Raw genomic sequence first — 19,206 nt, 5'->3', positions numbered from 1 at the left:
GGATTTTCTGTAAGAGAGGTGTGGCACAGACTGCCTTGAAGGAAACAGCAAACAAAATGGAGGCAGGGGGGTATTGAGTTGATATAGGGAGTGAGGTCAAGGTCAGCAGCCTGAAAGAGATGGGTAGAGAAATTATCCCAAATCTTTCGAAGACATGTAACCCAAAACAGAGCTGAATGTCCAGAACAGGTATGATTGATTTTTTTTCTTTTCAAGATACTGACGCTGCCCCACCCACCCCCTCCCCGCACCCCCAAAATGCTTGACCATGCCAATACACAACACTGTATTTGGACTGCATACAAAATTGTTTGACGAAATATGGTAAAGCACCGTAGGATAAACAAGTATACTTAATATGCCAATGACTCTCACTGAGGCGTTGGCTCGATTGAAAAAAACGTTTTTATGATCATCATTATCTGATCGTGTGTTGCACGGAAGGTTAAGTTTAACAATGTGTTTTTACAGCACAGGTTTTTGCCGATTTCAAATAAATTTGCTTGTTTTCATATAAGACTAATAGATCGTCTCAAATATTTAACTCCTGTTAATCGCACATTAAAAATCGGGAGGTGCTAGTTTACAAATCCTTCTGCTGAAGAAGTGGTAATCAGTATGGCCTATCCTGCAGAATCAGCCACAGCCCCAAGTGACGTCATTACATATCCAAACCCATACCGCACTGAATTCCATGTAGATTTACTGCAGGTTCTTGCTACCTGAATCACCCTAAACGTGTACTGAACGGAAAGTACCGAGAACTGTAAGAATACAGTACTTTCCCGGAGAATTAAAACAAAAAAACACTTCTCCAAAATACCACTTAAGGTTTTCTGATTTTTCACTTTTCTAAAGTACCTGGAAGATTTATTTTTCCATCTTTCGGCATCACCGGCAACGCAACAGGTAGGTTTACGGTGATCAACAATTAGATTTTTTTTTTGCTTACTTACCGTTCGTGACTGATGTTTTCTTTTTAATATGTAGGCTGCATGAACAATAGCATACATTAATTAAATTAATTTCTCATAAGAAACAGAAATAAAGGAAAGTTGAGTTCGTTTACTTATTATAATGGAATGTTTATTCATTGTTGCAATATAGTAAACCAAACAATATAGTTCGGTCTTCAGTAAGTTTACAGTTGAGATGTTTATCTAGAGTTAGTTCGGGAAAAACGGGTAGAAGATCATATTAATTTAGTTAATATTTTGAATATTATTTAGTTTAGTTTAAGGTAGTTTAGTGTATTCATTTAGTTGCGCAAAACCAGAGATCAGAAAATAAGTGGGCACTGTGTGAAATTGCGATTATGTTTGCAACTCAGTTTATAAAAACTTGTAATATGTGTAAGCTTGCAGTGCAAATATGATATTGTACACTATTTTTAGATTGACGTTTTTCATCCAAGTAACATATATATATTAAATTTCAAATTCTGCATAATCATCTTTTTTAACATTATACTCATTTTACAGTTTTAGAGCAGTTAATAGGATCATTTCTATCTGACGTTCCTCCTTTTGCAATATTTCTACCGATAAGTCAGTAGTTCTAAGAGTTTATGTGCCAGAAGTATTGAAAGCATTGTTTGTGTTCAAACAGGAATAATCCAATTACTGAACAATTAAGCTCAAGTCAATAATTTAATCACAAATTTGTTGGCAAAACATGAATTTGACTAAATAAATTTCTGTGCAATTGCTTGTTTACTTTGACACAAAATGTATTGTTTCTGTTTGAATACAAATTTTATTTTGATCAACACATTTTTAAACATATACTAGCATGGAGCAGGATATATGATTCAACATATTTGTATTTTTTCCCCTTTTGCATCTGTGGTTTTCATTTTTCTTCATGATTTAAAAAAGATGGGTTTGTGTTCTGCATTTCTCTTTTTTTCTATCCAACCTTGCATGTAGTGTATGCACATGTTTTATTTAAGGTCTGTCAAAAAGAAATTGAGTCAAGAAAAAAGTTTTCGGAAGAGTTTTCACTTTTGAGATGCTCTTTCATGGACCAATTAAAACATTTTGCTTTGGAAAAAAAACATGAATATCGTTATTTTTAGTTTAGGTTTTTAGCGGACAACCAAAGTAGCACTATGCTGTAAATATGACTTTTAAAGTAAATGGAAGTATTTCTGTCCTGTAGCAGCGTTATCATGTAAGATGTTTGTATAGCTACATTTTTTCTAATTCAATGTGGATTATTTTTAATGCTGGCACATAACATAAAATGAATTTGTTCTGAAGAAAAGAAAACACTTCAGAGGTGTTGTCTGAGGTGTTAACTTTTGCATAAGTAAAGTTTGTCCAAGCCATATTTTTTTTTTCCATAGGAATAATTACTGAAAATAAATGGAACTATTTAAAATAATTGTAGACTAAGGTTATTTCAATTTCCATCCATTCTTCTAAGATCAAAGCTTTGGCTGCAGTTAGACGTACAGTACTAGCAGAAGTCGTCGTACCTGATGTTTAATTGCAGCTTGAGAGTCAGTATTGAAAACGAACAGTTGGAGGCTCGGCCTCCAATTTACACAATACACAATCACGATATACAGTGTTCAAAAGCACGTCAGTAACATGGCCTAATGTGCTCTGTCGCACTCCCAAACGTGTAAATAAATACCTACTAGCCAGTAGAACACACTGATCAGATCTGTGGCGGTCAGGCTCGAGTCTAAATCTGGACTCACCAGTGTGGTTTTGCATATATTCGATGTGCAAATTTTTTAATGGATTGGCTAGTGTGCCATGTTTTACGAGAAAGCAAAAGCAGTGTCCCAGAGTGCATCCCAATCAGGACTAAATGAGAACTTAAGTAAGGTGTCATAAGAAAGGCTACAAAGGAGAGGAAGCCCTCAGTAAAACTGAGATCCTGACTCTCTGTGGTCATTCAAAATCCCAGGCTGTTTCTCGAAAAGAGTAGGGGTGTAACCCCGGCGTCCTGGTCAAGTTTCCCATTGGCCTTTACCAGTCACGGCCTCCTAATAATGCACCTCTATGAACTGGCTTCATCACTCTGTTCTCCCCACTGAGAGCTGGTGTGTAGGGAGCGTACAGGTGGGTTAGGGTTAGGGTTAGGGTTAGTACAGGTGGTGGTGGTGGAGGGGATCCCCATTACCTGTAAAGTGCTTTGAGTGGAGTGTCAAGAAATGAGTTATATAAGTGTAAACAATTATTATTATTATTATCATTTGGTAGTTGGTAGTTGATTGATCTCTCATCCAGAGTTTTTATAAAAGAAACCAGGGTATCGGCTTCAGGAATGAGCATATGAAAGGCACAAGACCTCAGGTGTGGATATTGGGGCAATTTAAACAGGTACTGTATTCAAAACATTGCACTGAAGATAATTGAAAAGACTTTAACAGTTTGAATACAAACATCTACTGTAGCAGGCACAGGATTTTTTTCTTACAAAACGAAAAGGTGAATGGAGCAGTGGCTTGGACTGGCTCATGTTATTTCAGGGAAGCAAGTCTAGGAGTAAAACTAATCCCGGTCTCTGAATTACTAGATATTTCTTCAGTTATGTTGAGTGCCAAAAATTAAATCAGTTTTAATAAGTTAAATAAGATAACAGTTTAGTTAGAAATCGGGTCCTGACTCCACATTGAATGCAAACAGTGATTAAAATTTAAATAACCACATTCTCCTACAGTTATAATACCCAGCAAGATCACGTCTTAATTTATCTTCCATCATAAATGCAGTGACAAAGAAATAAATTAATAAAACTCAACAAAGAAATATTCATTAGGCAATTACACATCCACAAGACACCAACACAGTAAAAGAACAAGTTCTCAAAGCCTGTTCACTGTACCTTTTAACTTCTTGCTCTTAATCACTCTAAAGTACTCGGAGTTAGGCATAATGCTTTAAACAGAGTAAAAAGAGTGGTTTTCAGAAACTGTTCAATCCTCCATAGGTGTATTGCCCTTTAAATTGATGCTACAAGATACCCTTCGGTCCTTAACAAAATACATTCCGGTAAATGAGGAATGGACTATGCTTGCTGGTCTTAGCAAATGGAAATTCAAATAGTTAATATTTAAATACAGAAACCTTCCTGGATGGTTTTGGTTAGTCAAGGAGAAATCCAGCAGTGAAGCAGATGGTCAGCTGTAACTTGTTCACTTTCACACTCTCTCACCCTAAACTCTTCTTTGCTGTTTCTTTTTAGAGTCTACCACATGGTGATGTGTGGTTGATGTTTCTAACCTTTCCAGTGACTCTGCAAGTATTCCTCGTCATTTGAGATGTCTTTAATTATGCAGATACTGTATACAGTAGGACCACCTGTGCAAACACTAAAACCCCTATTCATCTAGATCTCAGGTGTATTAGAGCAAGGAGAGAGAAGATCCTTTTTATACTCCAGACACTAATCATTAAAGGTTTTTCTTTAAAATAAAAACACTAGTATAAGTATTTGTGTAATACCCCTGGAATACATCCTCACCTTTAATTAACATGTGAATAATACACATTAAGCATTTTCTTAACCCCTGGCATCTAACATTATTTTTATGAATTAATACTGTTTGTGCTTTACATCTTTCCCCTGTTGTACTATTCCATTATTGTGCTTTATTGTAGTGCTGTTGCTCAATGTTTGAAGCTGTGTCCTGGCTTTTCTAACCCCTGACGTTTTGTGCACTAAATCCCTTCCAATGGACCTGATTAATAGGTTGTAGCTGTGAAAGCTACCTTAAACTGAAATTTATTTGGTGAAACATGTAACTGGATTTAGTGGTAGGAAAACAGATGACTTACAGACATTTAAAGTTTTCACATATTTTTGTGTGCATATCATAGGACAGAAGGCACATCTTTTCTTGTATAGAACACACTCATAATGCTAATGCTAAAATTCAACCTCAGGGCTCTCACTAAACATAAATTTTGTAAGAGTATTCTAATTAAGAACAAGAGCTCACTTGTTAGGTACAGTAGATTAACCATCATATATTGGATATGGAGTAGTATACAGAATAAAGAAATTAAAATTCAAAACTGTTATGTGATACAACTGGAGATTTTGTTATTAATATACAGTATGAATAGTGCATTCTGTCTTTTACCAATATTTAGGGGATTAATAAATCTGATGATGATTAATGTAAAGTCTTTCTATGGAAAAGTCAATAAAAAGAGTATACATTAATCACAGTACCATTAAACAGGTTGCTGTTTCTGTCACCTCATTAAAATAATTACTACAGGAGTGAAACAACTATATTTACAAAGAAATCTACTAAATCTACCAGAAACCCTAACACTAATAAAACAATAATAAAGATTGTACATTTTGGAATTTGGATATACTTTCTATGTCACTTTCTTGCTTCTGGAAATGGATTTAATTTCCCCCTAGTATGATATCTCATGAAACATTCTGTAATATCTCTAGACATTGGTACAGTTGAAGCCTAGTTTATGGCTTAAATAAAAGCTAAGTCGCTCTGCATAGGGTTGGTATGTGTTCCATATTGCAGTGATAGAGTGGCTTAAACAAAACATGTAGCATGAATCTAGTCATATTTTTACATCTTCTTGATGAGTGGCCATACAGTTGAGCCCAGCATTGAAAAAAAGGGCTCTATTGGAGCCAGTAAAGGTGTTTGACTTTCTGTATTGGACAGTGTGGGACAGATGTACCAGATGATGTAACAGATAATGTCAAGTAATAATATACTGGTGATAATCAGGTTTGTGATAAAAATGAGAAATTTAAGTTCAGGTAAAGATATACATTTTTTTCATCCAAAAGTAGTTGGTAACACTGCAAGGGGGCAAAGGGACAAGTGTGTGAGAAATGAGGTGAATAACGGACACGGAGCAGAGTGGCTGAGATGAGGTACAAGCAGAGGGACTGAAAGTGAAAGACAGGAGAGGGTGAAGTGACTAATAGAGCAAAAGACGACAGCAGAATCTAAAAAACACTACTATCAGCATTGTGATACAGTAGCACGCCCTCTGGACACTAGCAAACTGGTAACTATTGGCCTGCAATGACCAATTTTAAAAAATGGTTAATATAGAAACATAAGCAGAAGGGAAATTGTCGTTTGAAATCATGACACAGAAGAATAAATGAGCGGGAATCTGCTTCAGGTAGTTACAGTAATACTTTTATTGATGTAAAAAGGTACATTTCTGAGGCCTTAATATGAATAAACTGCCAAAACATAAACAAAAAGACCCCACTGGGCAAAAGTACTGTACTTGCTGAAAAACATCAACAGCTGGGAATGGAAAACCCTTGGCATATAGAAAAATGAGAGAAAAAAAACATCTTATAAAGTTGTTCGTTAAAAACAAGATAAAGCATGTTTATGCTGATAATGCCAAGGGAATATGTACTGTGAAATTACAGCACTCCTTCTGTTTTTTCATGACCTTTTCAAGGTGAGAGATGTTTTTTAAGGCGAACAACAATAATTATGATTTATGAATACAGATGTTTCCTTTAGGTCATATGATATGAAGGATACATTTTGAAAAGAGAAAATGAACAGCACCGTGGAGCACTGTTTAGCAGTGCTGGGGCCTTGGATTCAGTTTCGGACCTGGGGTGCTATTGGCATGGAGTTTGTATGTTCTACCTGTGTTCACGTGGGTTTCCTCCGGGTGCTCCAGTTTCCTCCTGCTGTCCAAATTCCAGTAGGTTAGTTGGCTTTTGGAAAACTGGCTGTGGTGTGAGTGTGTATCTGTATGTGTCCTGCAATGGACTGGTGCTCCATCCAGGATCTAACCTTCTTTATGCCTTTTGCCAAAGCAATTCAGAGGCCCTGAATTGGATTCAGTTAGAACCTAAATGGATGGAGGGAAAATAGAAAATTGCGCACCTCTTTGTTATGGTGTTATAGGAATACAACAAGGATATCTTAATAAACCTCAGTTTGAATATATTATGAAGTATCACTGTATATTCCTGTAGTACACTGTCTTCAAGTTGATATGGTATTTTAAGGAATGTAAACAGACCCCTTCCAAAGTTTTTTACTTCGGCAAGTATCCAAATATTTCAAAAAGACTATACAGTATATACAGTATGTTTGTATGTCAGTACAGGGACTTTTACTAGGGAAACATCCCGACAACAAGAAACCCCATATTTATTGATCTCCGGATTTCATTCAGCTGCTTCTGGAAGCCAGGGTATCAGTTCCACAACAATGGTGAGTAGCTTGTTCCATATTCCCACAACCCTTTGTGGAAACAAATGTCTCCTGCTTTCAGTTTTAAATGAATTTCAATATAATAATAATAATTGCTTACATTTATATAGCGCTTTTCTGGACACTCCACTCAAAGCGCTTTACAGACAATGGGGACTCCCCTCCACCACCACCAATGTGCAGCATCCACCTGGATGATGCGACGGCAGCCATAGTGCGCCAGAACGCTCACCACACAACAGCGATCAGTGGGGAGGAGAGCAGAGTAATTAAGCCAATTTATAGAGGGGGATTGTTAGGAGGCCATGATTGATAAAGGCCGATGGGAAATTTGGCCAGGATGCCGGGGTACACCCCTACTCTTTTCGAATATAGTTCTCAACACCTGTTGTCTAGGTCATATTTTGTGATTTGTACTGGGGAAGTTTACTGGGTTGACTTTGTCAAAGACAGAAAGGGTAGTTGACTTATTCAATTGTAATCTTAGGAAAATGTGATTTAAGCTAGGCAGTGGTGAATTTTAGACTAGGGAATGCTAGCTATGGAAGTGTGCTTGCAGAACACCCTGTGTCAAAACTCCCAATATTGCCTTTTCTCACCAAAAGTTTTGTCAAACTAGACCAGTAAGTCGACATCATATTGACCAATTGTTGCAAGTTTGTAAGGCTGTTGAAATACACTAGTGCAGAAAATCTTCAATGGTAAAAATACCACATGGTCTAATACAAAAACAAGGTAAAACATGGTAAGTAGCAACTAATTGATCCAAGGATCTCATGTAGTCATTTCTTAAAGAAGGCAGGATATCACCTTGGACAAAATGGCGGGGTAGTTTATTCATATTCTCACAACCCATTGTGTAAAAAGGCGCCTGCTGTTCTAGGTTTTAAGACCTCATGGCTTCTCACCAGGAGCGAGACACAAAATGCTCTGTATCAGTGCCAAAGAGATATGGTAATAATGTTTTTAGGAAATTTTAGTAGAAAAAAGACTGTTATGGTTATTATTAAGCTGAAGGTTTGAGATACTCATATGGCAAAAACATTGTATATTGCCAAGATGTCCAGAGATAATGTTTTCAATAAACAACATATCAACATTTTCAACATTTAGTGCTATCAATTCTGCTGAAATTACCACTGGAAGTGGACCAAGAAACAATTAGTGGAACTTAATATTTTGATAGGACTTGTGTCATTATTATGCTAAGTCAGTGGTGCACAGCTTTCTTGCTGTTAACAGAAAGAGAACTTTAGTAATACAGCTGTGATCATTATCACAGAATCTTTTCTAAATTACATGAGATTTTGCAAAACTAGCATGTTTATCTTATGAAAACAAAGACAGTTACAGAAACAATAAAATGTATAGTTTACCTGGAAAAAGTATAAACTTGAAAAGAAGAGACACAAGTGAATATTTAAAATTTCACACACCAACACAATATGTGCAGACTGGATTTCAGACTAAACTGTAAAGATTTTATCATACTGTTGCAAAGATTAACTGTTCTTCAGCTTGTTTAATTGTGTTTGCTTCGATCCTGTACAGTTCTGTCACGTGGTATAGGAAAAGCCTTGAATGCCTTAAATACAGTAATCATTTTAAATTAACAAGTCACAGCAACGGCTGTCTCAGTATGGGTTTTGCATTTTTGTCGTGGTCTTCCAGTTACTCTGATATCCACATTCAGATGTTTTTGGAAATAAGGAGATGGTGGCTTTCAGATTTAATTACAGTGTGTTTGCAGAGATGATAGGTGACAGCTTGAGAATCTGGGATTTGGAGTGAAGGCAAGATGTTGGCATAGCTGTTGAATTCTATGACCTGCTATGCCTTCAGATTGTCATCTTTCCTATCCTCTTCCATGCAAGCATACTACAAGCCACAAATGGGAAATATTCTAACAGTAGCAATTTGGATCACATCTGCACACCTCCAAAACCTGCATCACATGGAACTTACAAGTGTAGTAGTTGACAATGCAGTCTTATATACATAAAGAAAACAGATCACAGAAATGCTCATTTACATCCTTTGCCTTTCACAGACTTCTTACTCCATTGTATTACTAATCTGAAAATACATTTCCATTGCCTTTTATTTAACATTTTATTTATTAATGATCAAATGAAATCTTAGGAGAAAATGTTAAGGAAACTTTTCAGTGGAATGACATTCTGTAGGATGGTTTCTTTTTTTAGAATAGGAAATCACAATATTACTATGTAGATTCTGTTGCTTTTTCCAATTATATCTTGACAGAAGTTGTCAGTACTCTAGGAGTAAGAACTTAAACATGAAAAGGCCTATAGGGATTCAAGACCTTCCCTTGTATTCAACTGTTGATGTGATTGAAAGCAGTTCTGCACAGCTCTACAGTAAAATGTTCAAAAATGGCCAGTAGATCAGGAATTCTGCAGAACTGTGTAATAAATTCATCCGCTATTTTACAACAATACATAATGTTAACAGTTACTGACCTCTTGTAGTTGTGATAACTATTCCCTTTTCTATTTTCATATAGTAGGTTTGTGTTCCTCTCATTCTACTGCTGTTAATGTTGCCCGTGCAATAACAGCAAAAATGAGACCTACTACCAGAGTAGTAAAACCCAGTCCTGTGCCACTACCCAAAGCCTCTTTGTCCAATCTACATATTGTCTTTATCAATAAGTAGAATATCATGTTATCCTGCTTATGTATAAGACATGAGGTTAATTTAAGGTTTTATTATTATATGAATATAATGTAGTTCAACTCTTAACCCTTATCTTACTGAGCTGTAGACCAGGTGATGGAGCATTCTCATGTGCTGCACCAGTTCTATAAATCTCATTGCTGACATCCAGTAAAAACATTGTAACTGTTGACATTTTCAAAACTCACTTAAAGACCTATGTTATTATTAAAGTTCTTAGTGTGGTATTTACTTTACATCTGATACTTGTTTCAGTAAGCCAATTTGCAGTCACTTTTTGCTTCTGTTTTGTATTGTGCATGCTGTTTTGAAGCATCCTGTTTATTGATAATGTTCTGAAATATGATTTTATTGTTTTTAATATTATGTAATATTATTATTTTTCTATATAAGATTATTAATCATATATATGATTATTGCTTGAAGAATTCAATAACGTTTGGGACATCACTTCAGAAATTGATTTGACAGAATGTTAGCCTGGCATGCAAATGTTTTTTGGCCACTGGACGTATTGTGAAATACTGAAGGTCTGGGTTTTTCTGGAGCATGTAAGTTTCCAAGAAAAAAAAAATACTGGACCACTGAACTGGGTCTCTGGTTCTAGCTTTTAGCTGTCTTATGCCATGAAAGATTTAATTACTGTATGTATTTTGTTGTATTTTTGTTCCCGTGGTTGACATATGGACCACTTTCACACCACATCAAAAAACCAGAAATTTGAAACATGCTTTATGCATTCTGTTACACTGGTAGGATGTGAATCCCATACATTTAATATCGGTTTACAACAAAGCAGTAGCATTCCAAAGTAACTCACAGAACAGAGTACAATTCTGTCATCTAGTGGTCTCACTACTTATAAAAAAGTAATTCAAGATGATTTTGACCTCTTACTGCCCTCCAGTGATACAATATGTACACTGCAACTGATTTATTTTACAACTGTGAGGATACATGTAACTCTGCTGGGGTAATTTAATTACAGCTATCATTACACACAGAACACACTGCTCGCTGCTGGTGGAGTGGGGAGTTTATCAATTACAATGCTAATATTACAGTCCATCCAATTATTTTTTTCAATACATTGATGTGTTTAATTATTTTTTCTTATATCTTGTGGTTAAGAAATTTAAGATAAGATCACTTTATTGGCCATATACAATTGCTTGCATTAGGAATTTGTCTTTTTCACATACCCCAGTTTGCTCTCCATGAAATTTTCAGACAGAGAGTGAAGCTTGAGATCAGAGCTGTTTATACTGCACCCCTGGGGTAAAGGGCCTTGCTCAGGGGCCCAATAGAATAGGATTTCTCTTCCAGCTGGGGGATTCAAACCAGCAACCTTCCAGCCATAGACACAGATCCTTAGCCACAGTGCCACCACTCCACCTGGCCTATTTAAGGGTTAAAATGATCCAAGAATGTAAGTGACAAATACAAAATCTGGAAAATGGCCAAATTCAAAGCTGCCAGTCATATACTGAAATACAAGATAAATGTTATATCAGGCATGAGTCACCCAGAACATACCACTGGTTGTCTTGCCTCAGGAGCACCAAAAAAAACACATCTGCACATCTGAAAACCCCCAAACAATGCAGTCTTTGAAAAGGAAGGAAAATGTTGTTGAAAAGCACCAAACATCTTTAGACATGGGGAGCACTTTATTATGGGTTGACCACATGGCCATTTTCCAGAAACTGAACTGGACCTATCCAATGACCTTAGCTCTCAAATGAAAAGACAGATGGAAGAAAATATTGCATGTATGCAGTTATAAGGGATTGTCAACATTGGGGAAAAATAGTCCCACCACCAACAGACATATATTGTTTGTGAAGTCTGTTCTAAAACCAAGCAGAATTTTAATTTAATAAGTGTCAAATACCACCATAAAATGTCAACTGTAACCCATCTTTAACTCTCCTCTAAATCAAAATTTTATTAAAATTCATAATGTTGTAACTGAGACCCCATCTGTTGTAGAGAATTCCTTTTATTACTCAGCCATAACCCTACATATCTAGCCAGATCATGGGTAATTGTTAAGGTGTTGCCTTTTAAGGTAAGGTATTTCCTGTGAATTTATCCTATTTTGACTTATATCCAAAAAGAAAACAGTGGAACTACAATACCAAATATTTTTGAGGCGCCGATCAGGAATAAGAATATAAAGAATCATTAAGGACTAACTTTGGCTTGCTTCAGTGCATAGACCTTCTGATTTATAAATTAAAATCCAAATAACCAGGTTTGGTCACATACACACAAAAAACAGGAAGGAGTTATTATTTGATATCAATAAATTATTTCTTCACTTTTATTTCTTAAACGTGACTATAAATCGCAAGTATTTAAATTATTTACTATTCTAGTTTATTGGCTATGATTCTGTTGTATATACTTTATTTATATTGAATGTTTCTCTAATGAGACCTAAATATTATCTTGACATTTTCTAAAACATTCTTCTTGAAATAGAATCCCGGTAAGGCCAGATATAGATCTGCGATTGAGTGTATGGATAAAAACTTACTTAATTGAGGAGACACAAGAAACAGCACAAAGGTCTGGGAAAACATATTGATTATGGAATTTATAATAATTACAAAATAACAGTAAAAGACAGGACGGACAAAAATTGAGTTTTTAAAATTATCTATGGTCATCACCGCAATACCTAAAGTCATATTACTTTACCTATGCCACAAAAACATGAAAGTGGTGTTCTTAAAATAAAATTAAGACTTTAACCCTCTCTTTAAACATATCGAATACTGAACATTCTTGAAAAAAATTTAATTCCACCCAAAGTTCCACCTATTCATTTTCTAAACAGCTTTATCCAGTACAATTCTGTGGGGGATCCTGGAGTCTAACCCAGCAAGCAAAAGGTACAAAGCAGGATACACGTTGGACTGGATGCCAGTCCATTACAGGACACACACAGACACAAACACACACACAGACACCAGGGCCACTTTGTTTTGTTTGTTTTTTTACAGAAGCCAATTAACCTACCTTTGTCTTTGGGCTGTGGGAGGAAACAGGAGCACCTGGAGGAAACCCACAAGAACATACAAGCTCCCTGCAGATAACACCCTAAGAATCAAACCCAGGTCCCTAGCACTGCATGCACCAATGCTAACCACTGTCCCAACATGCCTCCACTATACCTTACCTTCAAGTCAAATTCTACATCTAAATTAACAATAATCCCTTACCTTAAACAAGGTATAATCCAATAAAAACACCTTAATCTAGAACCACAAATAACTTAAATGGTATACTGAGGCAACTGGCTGTATAATGAAAGGTCCAGCAATGCTTAGGCTCAGAAACATGTGATCATTACTGCTGTCTTTTATGTACTGAAAATTGTATTTTGCTGTGATGGGTGAACTTCAACTTCAGTTGACAGCAGTGAAATCTCAGCTTGTATAACTCACTGTAGAGCTCTGCTGTTGAAATCATCTTTGCTTTGTATCCCATTATCAGAAACCCCGGTAGGAAGCATGGCAAATCCAGAGCCCTTTCCCATTGCAGGATGCTGACATAACACACTTTAAACACATCAATCGACCCTGGGAGCATGTCTGTGAAACATGGGAAGATTTAAGAGGACCTGGTTAAAACCCATGTGGAGAAAGAGAGAGTGTGGCAACTCTACAGAGAAAGCACCTCACGCTGGAACCCAGCACCCAAGACACATGCCAGTGCATCCTGAATTATTCAACTTCTCTATTGCTTCAGATAGGCTCCTTTTCTTCATTTGGCTTATTTAAGGGAGTCACAATAATACATACCTAAAATATTTTCTCTTACTGTTGTTTCTTTTTCCTGCACATTTATTATTATAACCTGGAATTTACTGATTACATCACTGCTTACTTGGAAGAATTTCCTTTGTCTAGGATGACAAAATAAGAGGCTACTAAATCCTTCAGCCTGATGATTTGCTGATGATCCATGTCAAGTTCCCATTATTATAAAACTCTTAAGGGTCTTTTATTATTAAATCAACATGAAAATGCTTGGCTACTGGACTGAATGTCAGTTGACATCTTCTGATAGATCTCTGCGTGTTTCACAAATGCTTCACTGCTGTCTTTGAAATTTTTGTGGACTTTCTTGCTTTGTAAGGCATTGTAAAGACTTTTTTCATCAAACAAACTGCATTTTCTTTAAGGCACACTGTGTATGAATGAAAAGATGTGGGATTTTCTCCGAAATAAAACACTTTTTTCTTTACTGTTTTAACAAGATAAACATCTATAACTGTACTTCGAGATGTGCAGTGCTGCCTTGTATGAATGCATCCCTAATTCATAAAAAAATATTTTAAAACTTCCTCTTGTCACTTTGCAGACACAAGATAAAAGGTACTGTATAGGGAGTGTGAAATTAAACTAAATAACACCAGAAAAAAAACTAGGTCAGCCAGAAATAACAAACACTGCTCTTCCCACTCCCTGAGGAATGAATCTGCCTTAACCCTTTGTGAGGTTTGCATTGGACCTGGAACTGGTCTAACTTCTAAAGGCCATGGCCAGTTGATTCCTCCTAGTCTACAAATCCATCCAGGGACATCTAGGATGCTAGCCTTTGCTGGGTAGTTTCCAGCACCTCAATTGTGCCCCCTTCTGGTAGGATTGTGAAACCATTTAAAGAATTTCATTTTGCTTGAATATGGAATACTTAAATGCAATGAAGAGTTATGTGCATAAAGCTTTTACATGTATTTTTTTTCTTTATAACGTTTGGAAACAGGTTTAACACAATATGTAATTGATTTTTTTTTCCATGACAGGTGTCAATGTGTTGTTCTTTTTCTATTTCTTGCTCATGTACAGTATATACAGTATGTTATATGAACTTCATTTACACTTGTAGCATTGTAGTCTTCTACACATTTCTGTGGATTTATAACTTATGAATATTTGCAAATGAGAGGAGACGTTTGACTGCTGGAAGCTAATTAATGTGAGGATCTCTTCAAAACGTTTCTTAAAAATAATCAGGGTATCAGCGTTGAAAACATGGCATGTTTCCACATCCCTTTCTGTAAAAAAGTGCCTCCTCTTCTCAGTTCAATTGCACTTCCCCTTAGTTTCCATTTGTGTTCCCTGGTTCTTGTTTCGCTACTGATTCCAAAGAAACTGTTGGACTGTTTATCAATGCCTTTGAGGACTTTGAATATTTGAATCAAGTCCCCTCGTATTGTTCTCTGTTCTAAGAATATTCAGTTGATTTAGCAGTGGATCAGTGTGGGATATTAATTTAAGCCACAAAATGTACTGTATCTGGGATTGATTACAGAAGTAATACATTTTTTGTAACAGTGACCAGAATTGTATAAAGATCACTAAAGGCAATCTTAATGGTGCTGTCACGGATGTCTGAAAACGGGACGAACCGTGGAGAGGTAGGAGAGCAAAAATGACCCTATGCGTAGCGGCGAGACGGGGAGTTAGCCCGGGCTCATTCGTGCAAAGAGTTCAGGAGTGATGTCCCGCGATTAGAATAGAGGAACTGAGAATAAGAAAACAGCCCAGAGAACAAGAAAAAACTGCGGAAAAACAAAAGGCGCCGTTCGCGGGGTTGAAAAAAGGGCTCAGCATTGACATCATTTCCTGCCTATCTGTGCAATTAAAACAGCCTCACTTTCCCTCAGCTTTGGTGAATTCTGAATTCTTTATTAAGGAAGACTGGATTTACACTTGGAACCCTACCCCAGTGGATGATGAGTTCCTTGCCATCACACACAGGATATTTCTAAATTTAGAAAAATGTCTTTGGTTACTCTGAATGACTGTGAATCCGCACATGTCTCTAATATTATGAATTACCAGTTTTGTAAACTTGCCTGTTATAAAGTTTCTCATTGTTTTAACTGGATTCACCGAATAAATTTGGGGAAAATTACTCATCATCATAGCTGATTTTTGTGTGTGAAGCTTTTCAATTCTCTTCTCTTTTCTTCCTTATTATTGCATCTTTTTAAAGATAATATTTTTTACCTTTTTTTTTCACCTCTCACCCATAAAGCCTGTTGTCTTGATTTATCATTCAGCAGACTGATGCAGGATCCTAGGCTGCTTTTGACCAGCAAATGGTCTAGTGTGTAGTAGTGCTCACCATAGTGAAAACCATATTCCTGTATAAATGCAGTGGTAAATTCTATACTGTATATAAAGCATAAATCCCTGCTGACTCTTCACAGATATACAGTCACACTCAGCAGAGACCCAGAATATAAGGGCATTCTCCCTTCTCCTCCTGGTAGCTTTCCAGCTTTTCATCTTCTCACAGCTGACATCCACAGATCCTGCAAAGTGTCACGATGTTGGTGTCTGAAACTTTAAACACTTCTCTTATGTGGATAGAGAATGAGACCAGGTTTGTATTATTCCGGCAGCGTGCATTTATAAAATTAAAAGTTACTCTGGCAAAGACTATACTGACACATAACGAAGTGTTAGTGTGAGATGTATGCAGTTTTGACATTTATCTGTTAAAAACGTTTTCTGTAGACATCTCGTGGTTTAACAATAGCTGATGCTTTTAGCTTGTTACCACGAATCTGTCATTTGTACTGACGTTTTTGTTTTTGATTTACTAATTATTAATGCTTAAACTGCTGTAAAATAAATGAAGCTTAGTATCCCATCAATCCTTCCATTTTTTTATGCTTCACCCAATTGAGGGTTGCGGGTGAGCGAGAGCCTATTTCACCAAATGATGGGTACAAGGCAAAACACACCCTAGATGGGACAGCAGTTCACTGTAGGGCACACACTGACTGTGACTGTTTCTGTCCTAATGCCCCACCACTATACTGGGGCATTAAAACCCACACAGACCACAGTGTGCCCCCCCCACTGGTCCCACTAACACCACTTCCAGCAGCAGCCATAGCTTCCCAAGCAGTCTCTTATCCAGGTACTGACCAGGCTCAATCCTGCTTAGCGTCAATGGATAGCCAGTTGAGAGCTGCAGAGAGATATAACTGCTGGCTTACTTCGAATGTATAATTCACAAATCAAATCATTATTCATGTGTATGAAGAATAGTATCATGTGTATGAAGAATAGTGTTGCACCAGAACACAAGGTACATTTAAAAAAAAACTAAAAAAGATAACAAATTTCTTAATCACAGATTTGTTATTACTATACCACAGCGAATATACAGAAGACCAATTTATTTCCAGATACAAGCAGAGCTGCTTTTAGGTTGAAAAATGGACATTGCAAATCAAATTCAGGATTTTCTCAGACAGCTAAAGAGATTCTAATCAGAATTTAAAAAAGGATCAGTAAACAAGAAAGTCCAGAAATAATCCACATTTCCTTTATTTCTGTTGTTCTGATGTACTGGTTCTGATGTTCTGATAAGCACCTTAATTAACTGATAGCCTTACACAAGCCTTGTCTGTGCTTTAGACTGTTAATGCTGAATTCTGCCATGGATTATTAAAGAGTGTTGTATAGCAAGGTTAGGCTTTGATTTAAGTAGGGAGAGTTTTTTGTCAATCATGAAAAGTGCTGGCGGAAGTAGACATAATAAATCACAGACCACAGCACTTCCTATTTGCATATGAAGTGACTTGTTACAAAGCTTCCGGAATGAAGAGTTGTGAGGGGTTGAAGCTTAATTTACTGGTACAAAAAATCGTTTGGAAGATAGAAACTCTTAAAATTATTTTGTAATTGTTAGAGCTCATTTAGTTAGTCACGACATTTACTCACAATCTCAGTCAAATGCCCTAGTGTGAGAACTGTGAAATGCTTTTCTCTTACCAGAGCCACCGCATTTTGAGGCAGTGTGGCTGTGTGCTGCTTTTAAGAATTGTGTCAAATGTCAGAGTCCACTGGCATGCCAGACAAGCCGAAAACAGCTGCTGCAGAGAAAGAAACGGTTGGTGTGTGCTTTATACAAAGTTGCAGTGTGGTAGGCAAAAAGAAGTTAAAAATCAGAAACAACAAAGATGAGACTAAACAAATTGTCTACAAACTGTACGGCCTTTGTTATCTCCTCTACATGGCTGGCTAGTTTGAGAAGACTCTCACACGTATTATTATTATCCCTGATTGCTAATGTGCAGTCTTTCATTTCATTTGGATCCCTTTCCTAGTTCCTGCAGCTCTATGTCTCTACTTAGAAAATACCATATCCTTCCTTCATCTTCGGTACTTGGCACACTTGCCAGCCGTCAGTGGTGTGACGGACAGTGGAGACTGAGTCATCCTCCGGAGCCGTGCAGCTGCCCAGCTTCTGGAATGTGTATGTTCTCCCCCTCACACACACACGCACAATTTGAGGCACATTTCTCAGTTCCTTACACTGAGAAAAAAAAACATGGTTCCTGCCAGTATTACTTTCCAGAAATGGCGGGTCAATATGTATGAAGAAAAGTCACTGGGGTCCCTCATTTAGTGAGACTGCAACAACCATCAAGAAAGAACTCGGTCTGTGACTTTTGTTTCAGAAACATAATGACTGTTTCTTAAAGGTCTCCTGAGAGGTTTCAACTGATTTAAAGCTGATGTGAAGATTTAGGAGTATTAAGCATGGTTTGTTTTGTCTTGAGCATTAAAATAAGTAAGAAGGGAGAGCTTTTATTTTTTCTTTTTAGACTGGGTATATTCATATTGTGACATTATTTTTCATTGGCATTTAACTAATAACAAGAGCATGAATATATTTTGTTTTATAGACACAAACTAAGACTTACATGCTTGTCAGCCATTTTAGGTCTTAAAATAGGTCTCTAAGTTCCTTATTTTTATGAATAACTGTAATATGCATAATGGAATACAAAGTAATGCTGTTCATTTCAGAAGCAAAAATCAAAAGTAGAATAACAAAACAGGAGTTACTTGGACAGATGTGAAATTGGATTTTCATTTTAAAAAGAATTTATTCAGGATTTCTTTGTATGGTGGCACCATTTACATCTTCAAAGCAATAAAAAAGCAAATAACAAAATGTTAGATAAGAGGTAGAGGAGAGGGTCACCTCAGTGCGACTACAGATTGCAACAAGGAAAACTACAACCATTATTTGCACTTATGCATCTAACAATTTTTCGAAGTATTTTGCCTTCTTAGAGACTGTGGCTGCAGTGCTTGATAGGGTCCCACAGGGTGCTCTGCAGTTGTACTGGGAGTTTTCAATGTTCATGTGGGGAATGATGGAGAGACCTGGAGGGGTGGGATTGTGAGGAACAGGCTCTCTGATCTGATCTCCAAAGTTGTTGTTGGACTTCTGTACTAGCCATTGACTACCTATAACAA

At 36.7% G+C, this 19,206-nt stretch overlaps 1 long non-coding RNA gene across 1 annotated transcript; it reads left to right on the top strand.

Moving 5' to 3' along the window:
- The first annotated feature begins 665 nt into the window (after nucleotides 1–665).
- LOC148677752 (uncharacterized) lies at nucleotides 666–16,576 on the top strand. The gene is made up of 2 exons (XR_015935394.1): nucleotides 666–909; nucleotides 10,328–16,576. It is a non-coding gene; the product is annotated as an uncharacterized LOC148677752 (long non-coding RNA).
- The last annotated feature ends 2,630 nt before the right edge of the window (nucleotides 16,577–19,206 follow it).

Source organism: Lepisosteus platostomus, chromosome 1 (genome assembly GCF_059453375.1).
Source record: "Lepisosteus platostomus isolate fLepPlt1 chromosome 1, fLepPlt1.hap1, whole genome shotgun sequence".
NCBI classification, from domain to species: domain Eukaryota; kingdom Metazoa; phylum Chordata; class Actinopteri; order Semionotiformes; family Lepisosteidae; genus Lepisosteus; species Lepisosteus platostomus.
Note: the sequence above shows the minus strand (reverse complement) of the source record. Positions and strands in the feature narration are given on the sequence as shown.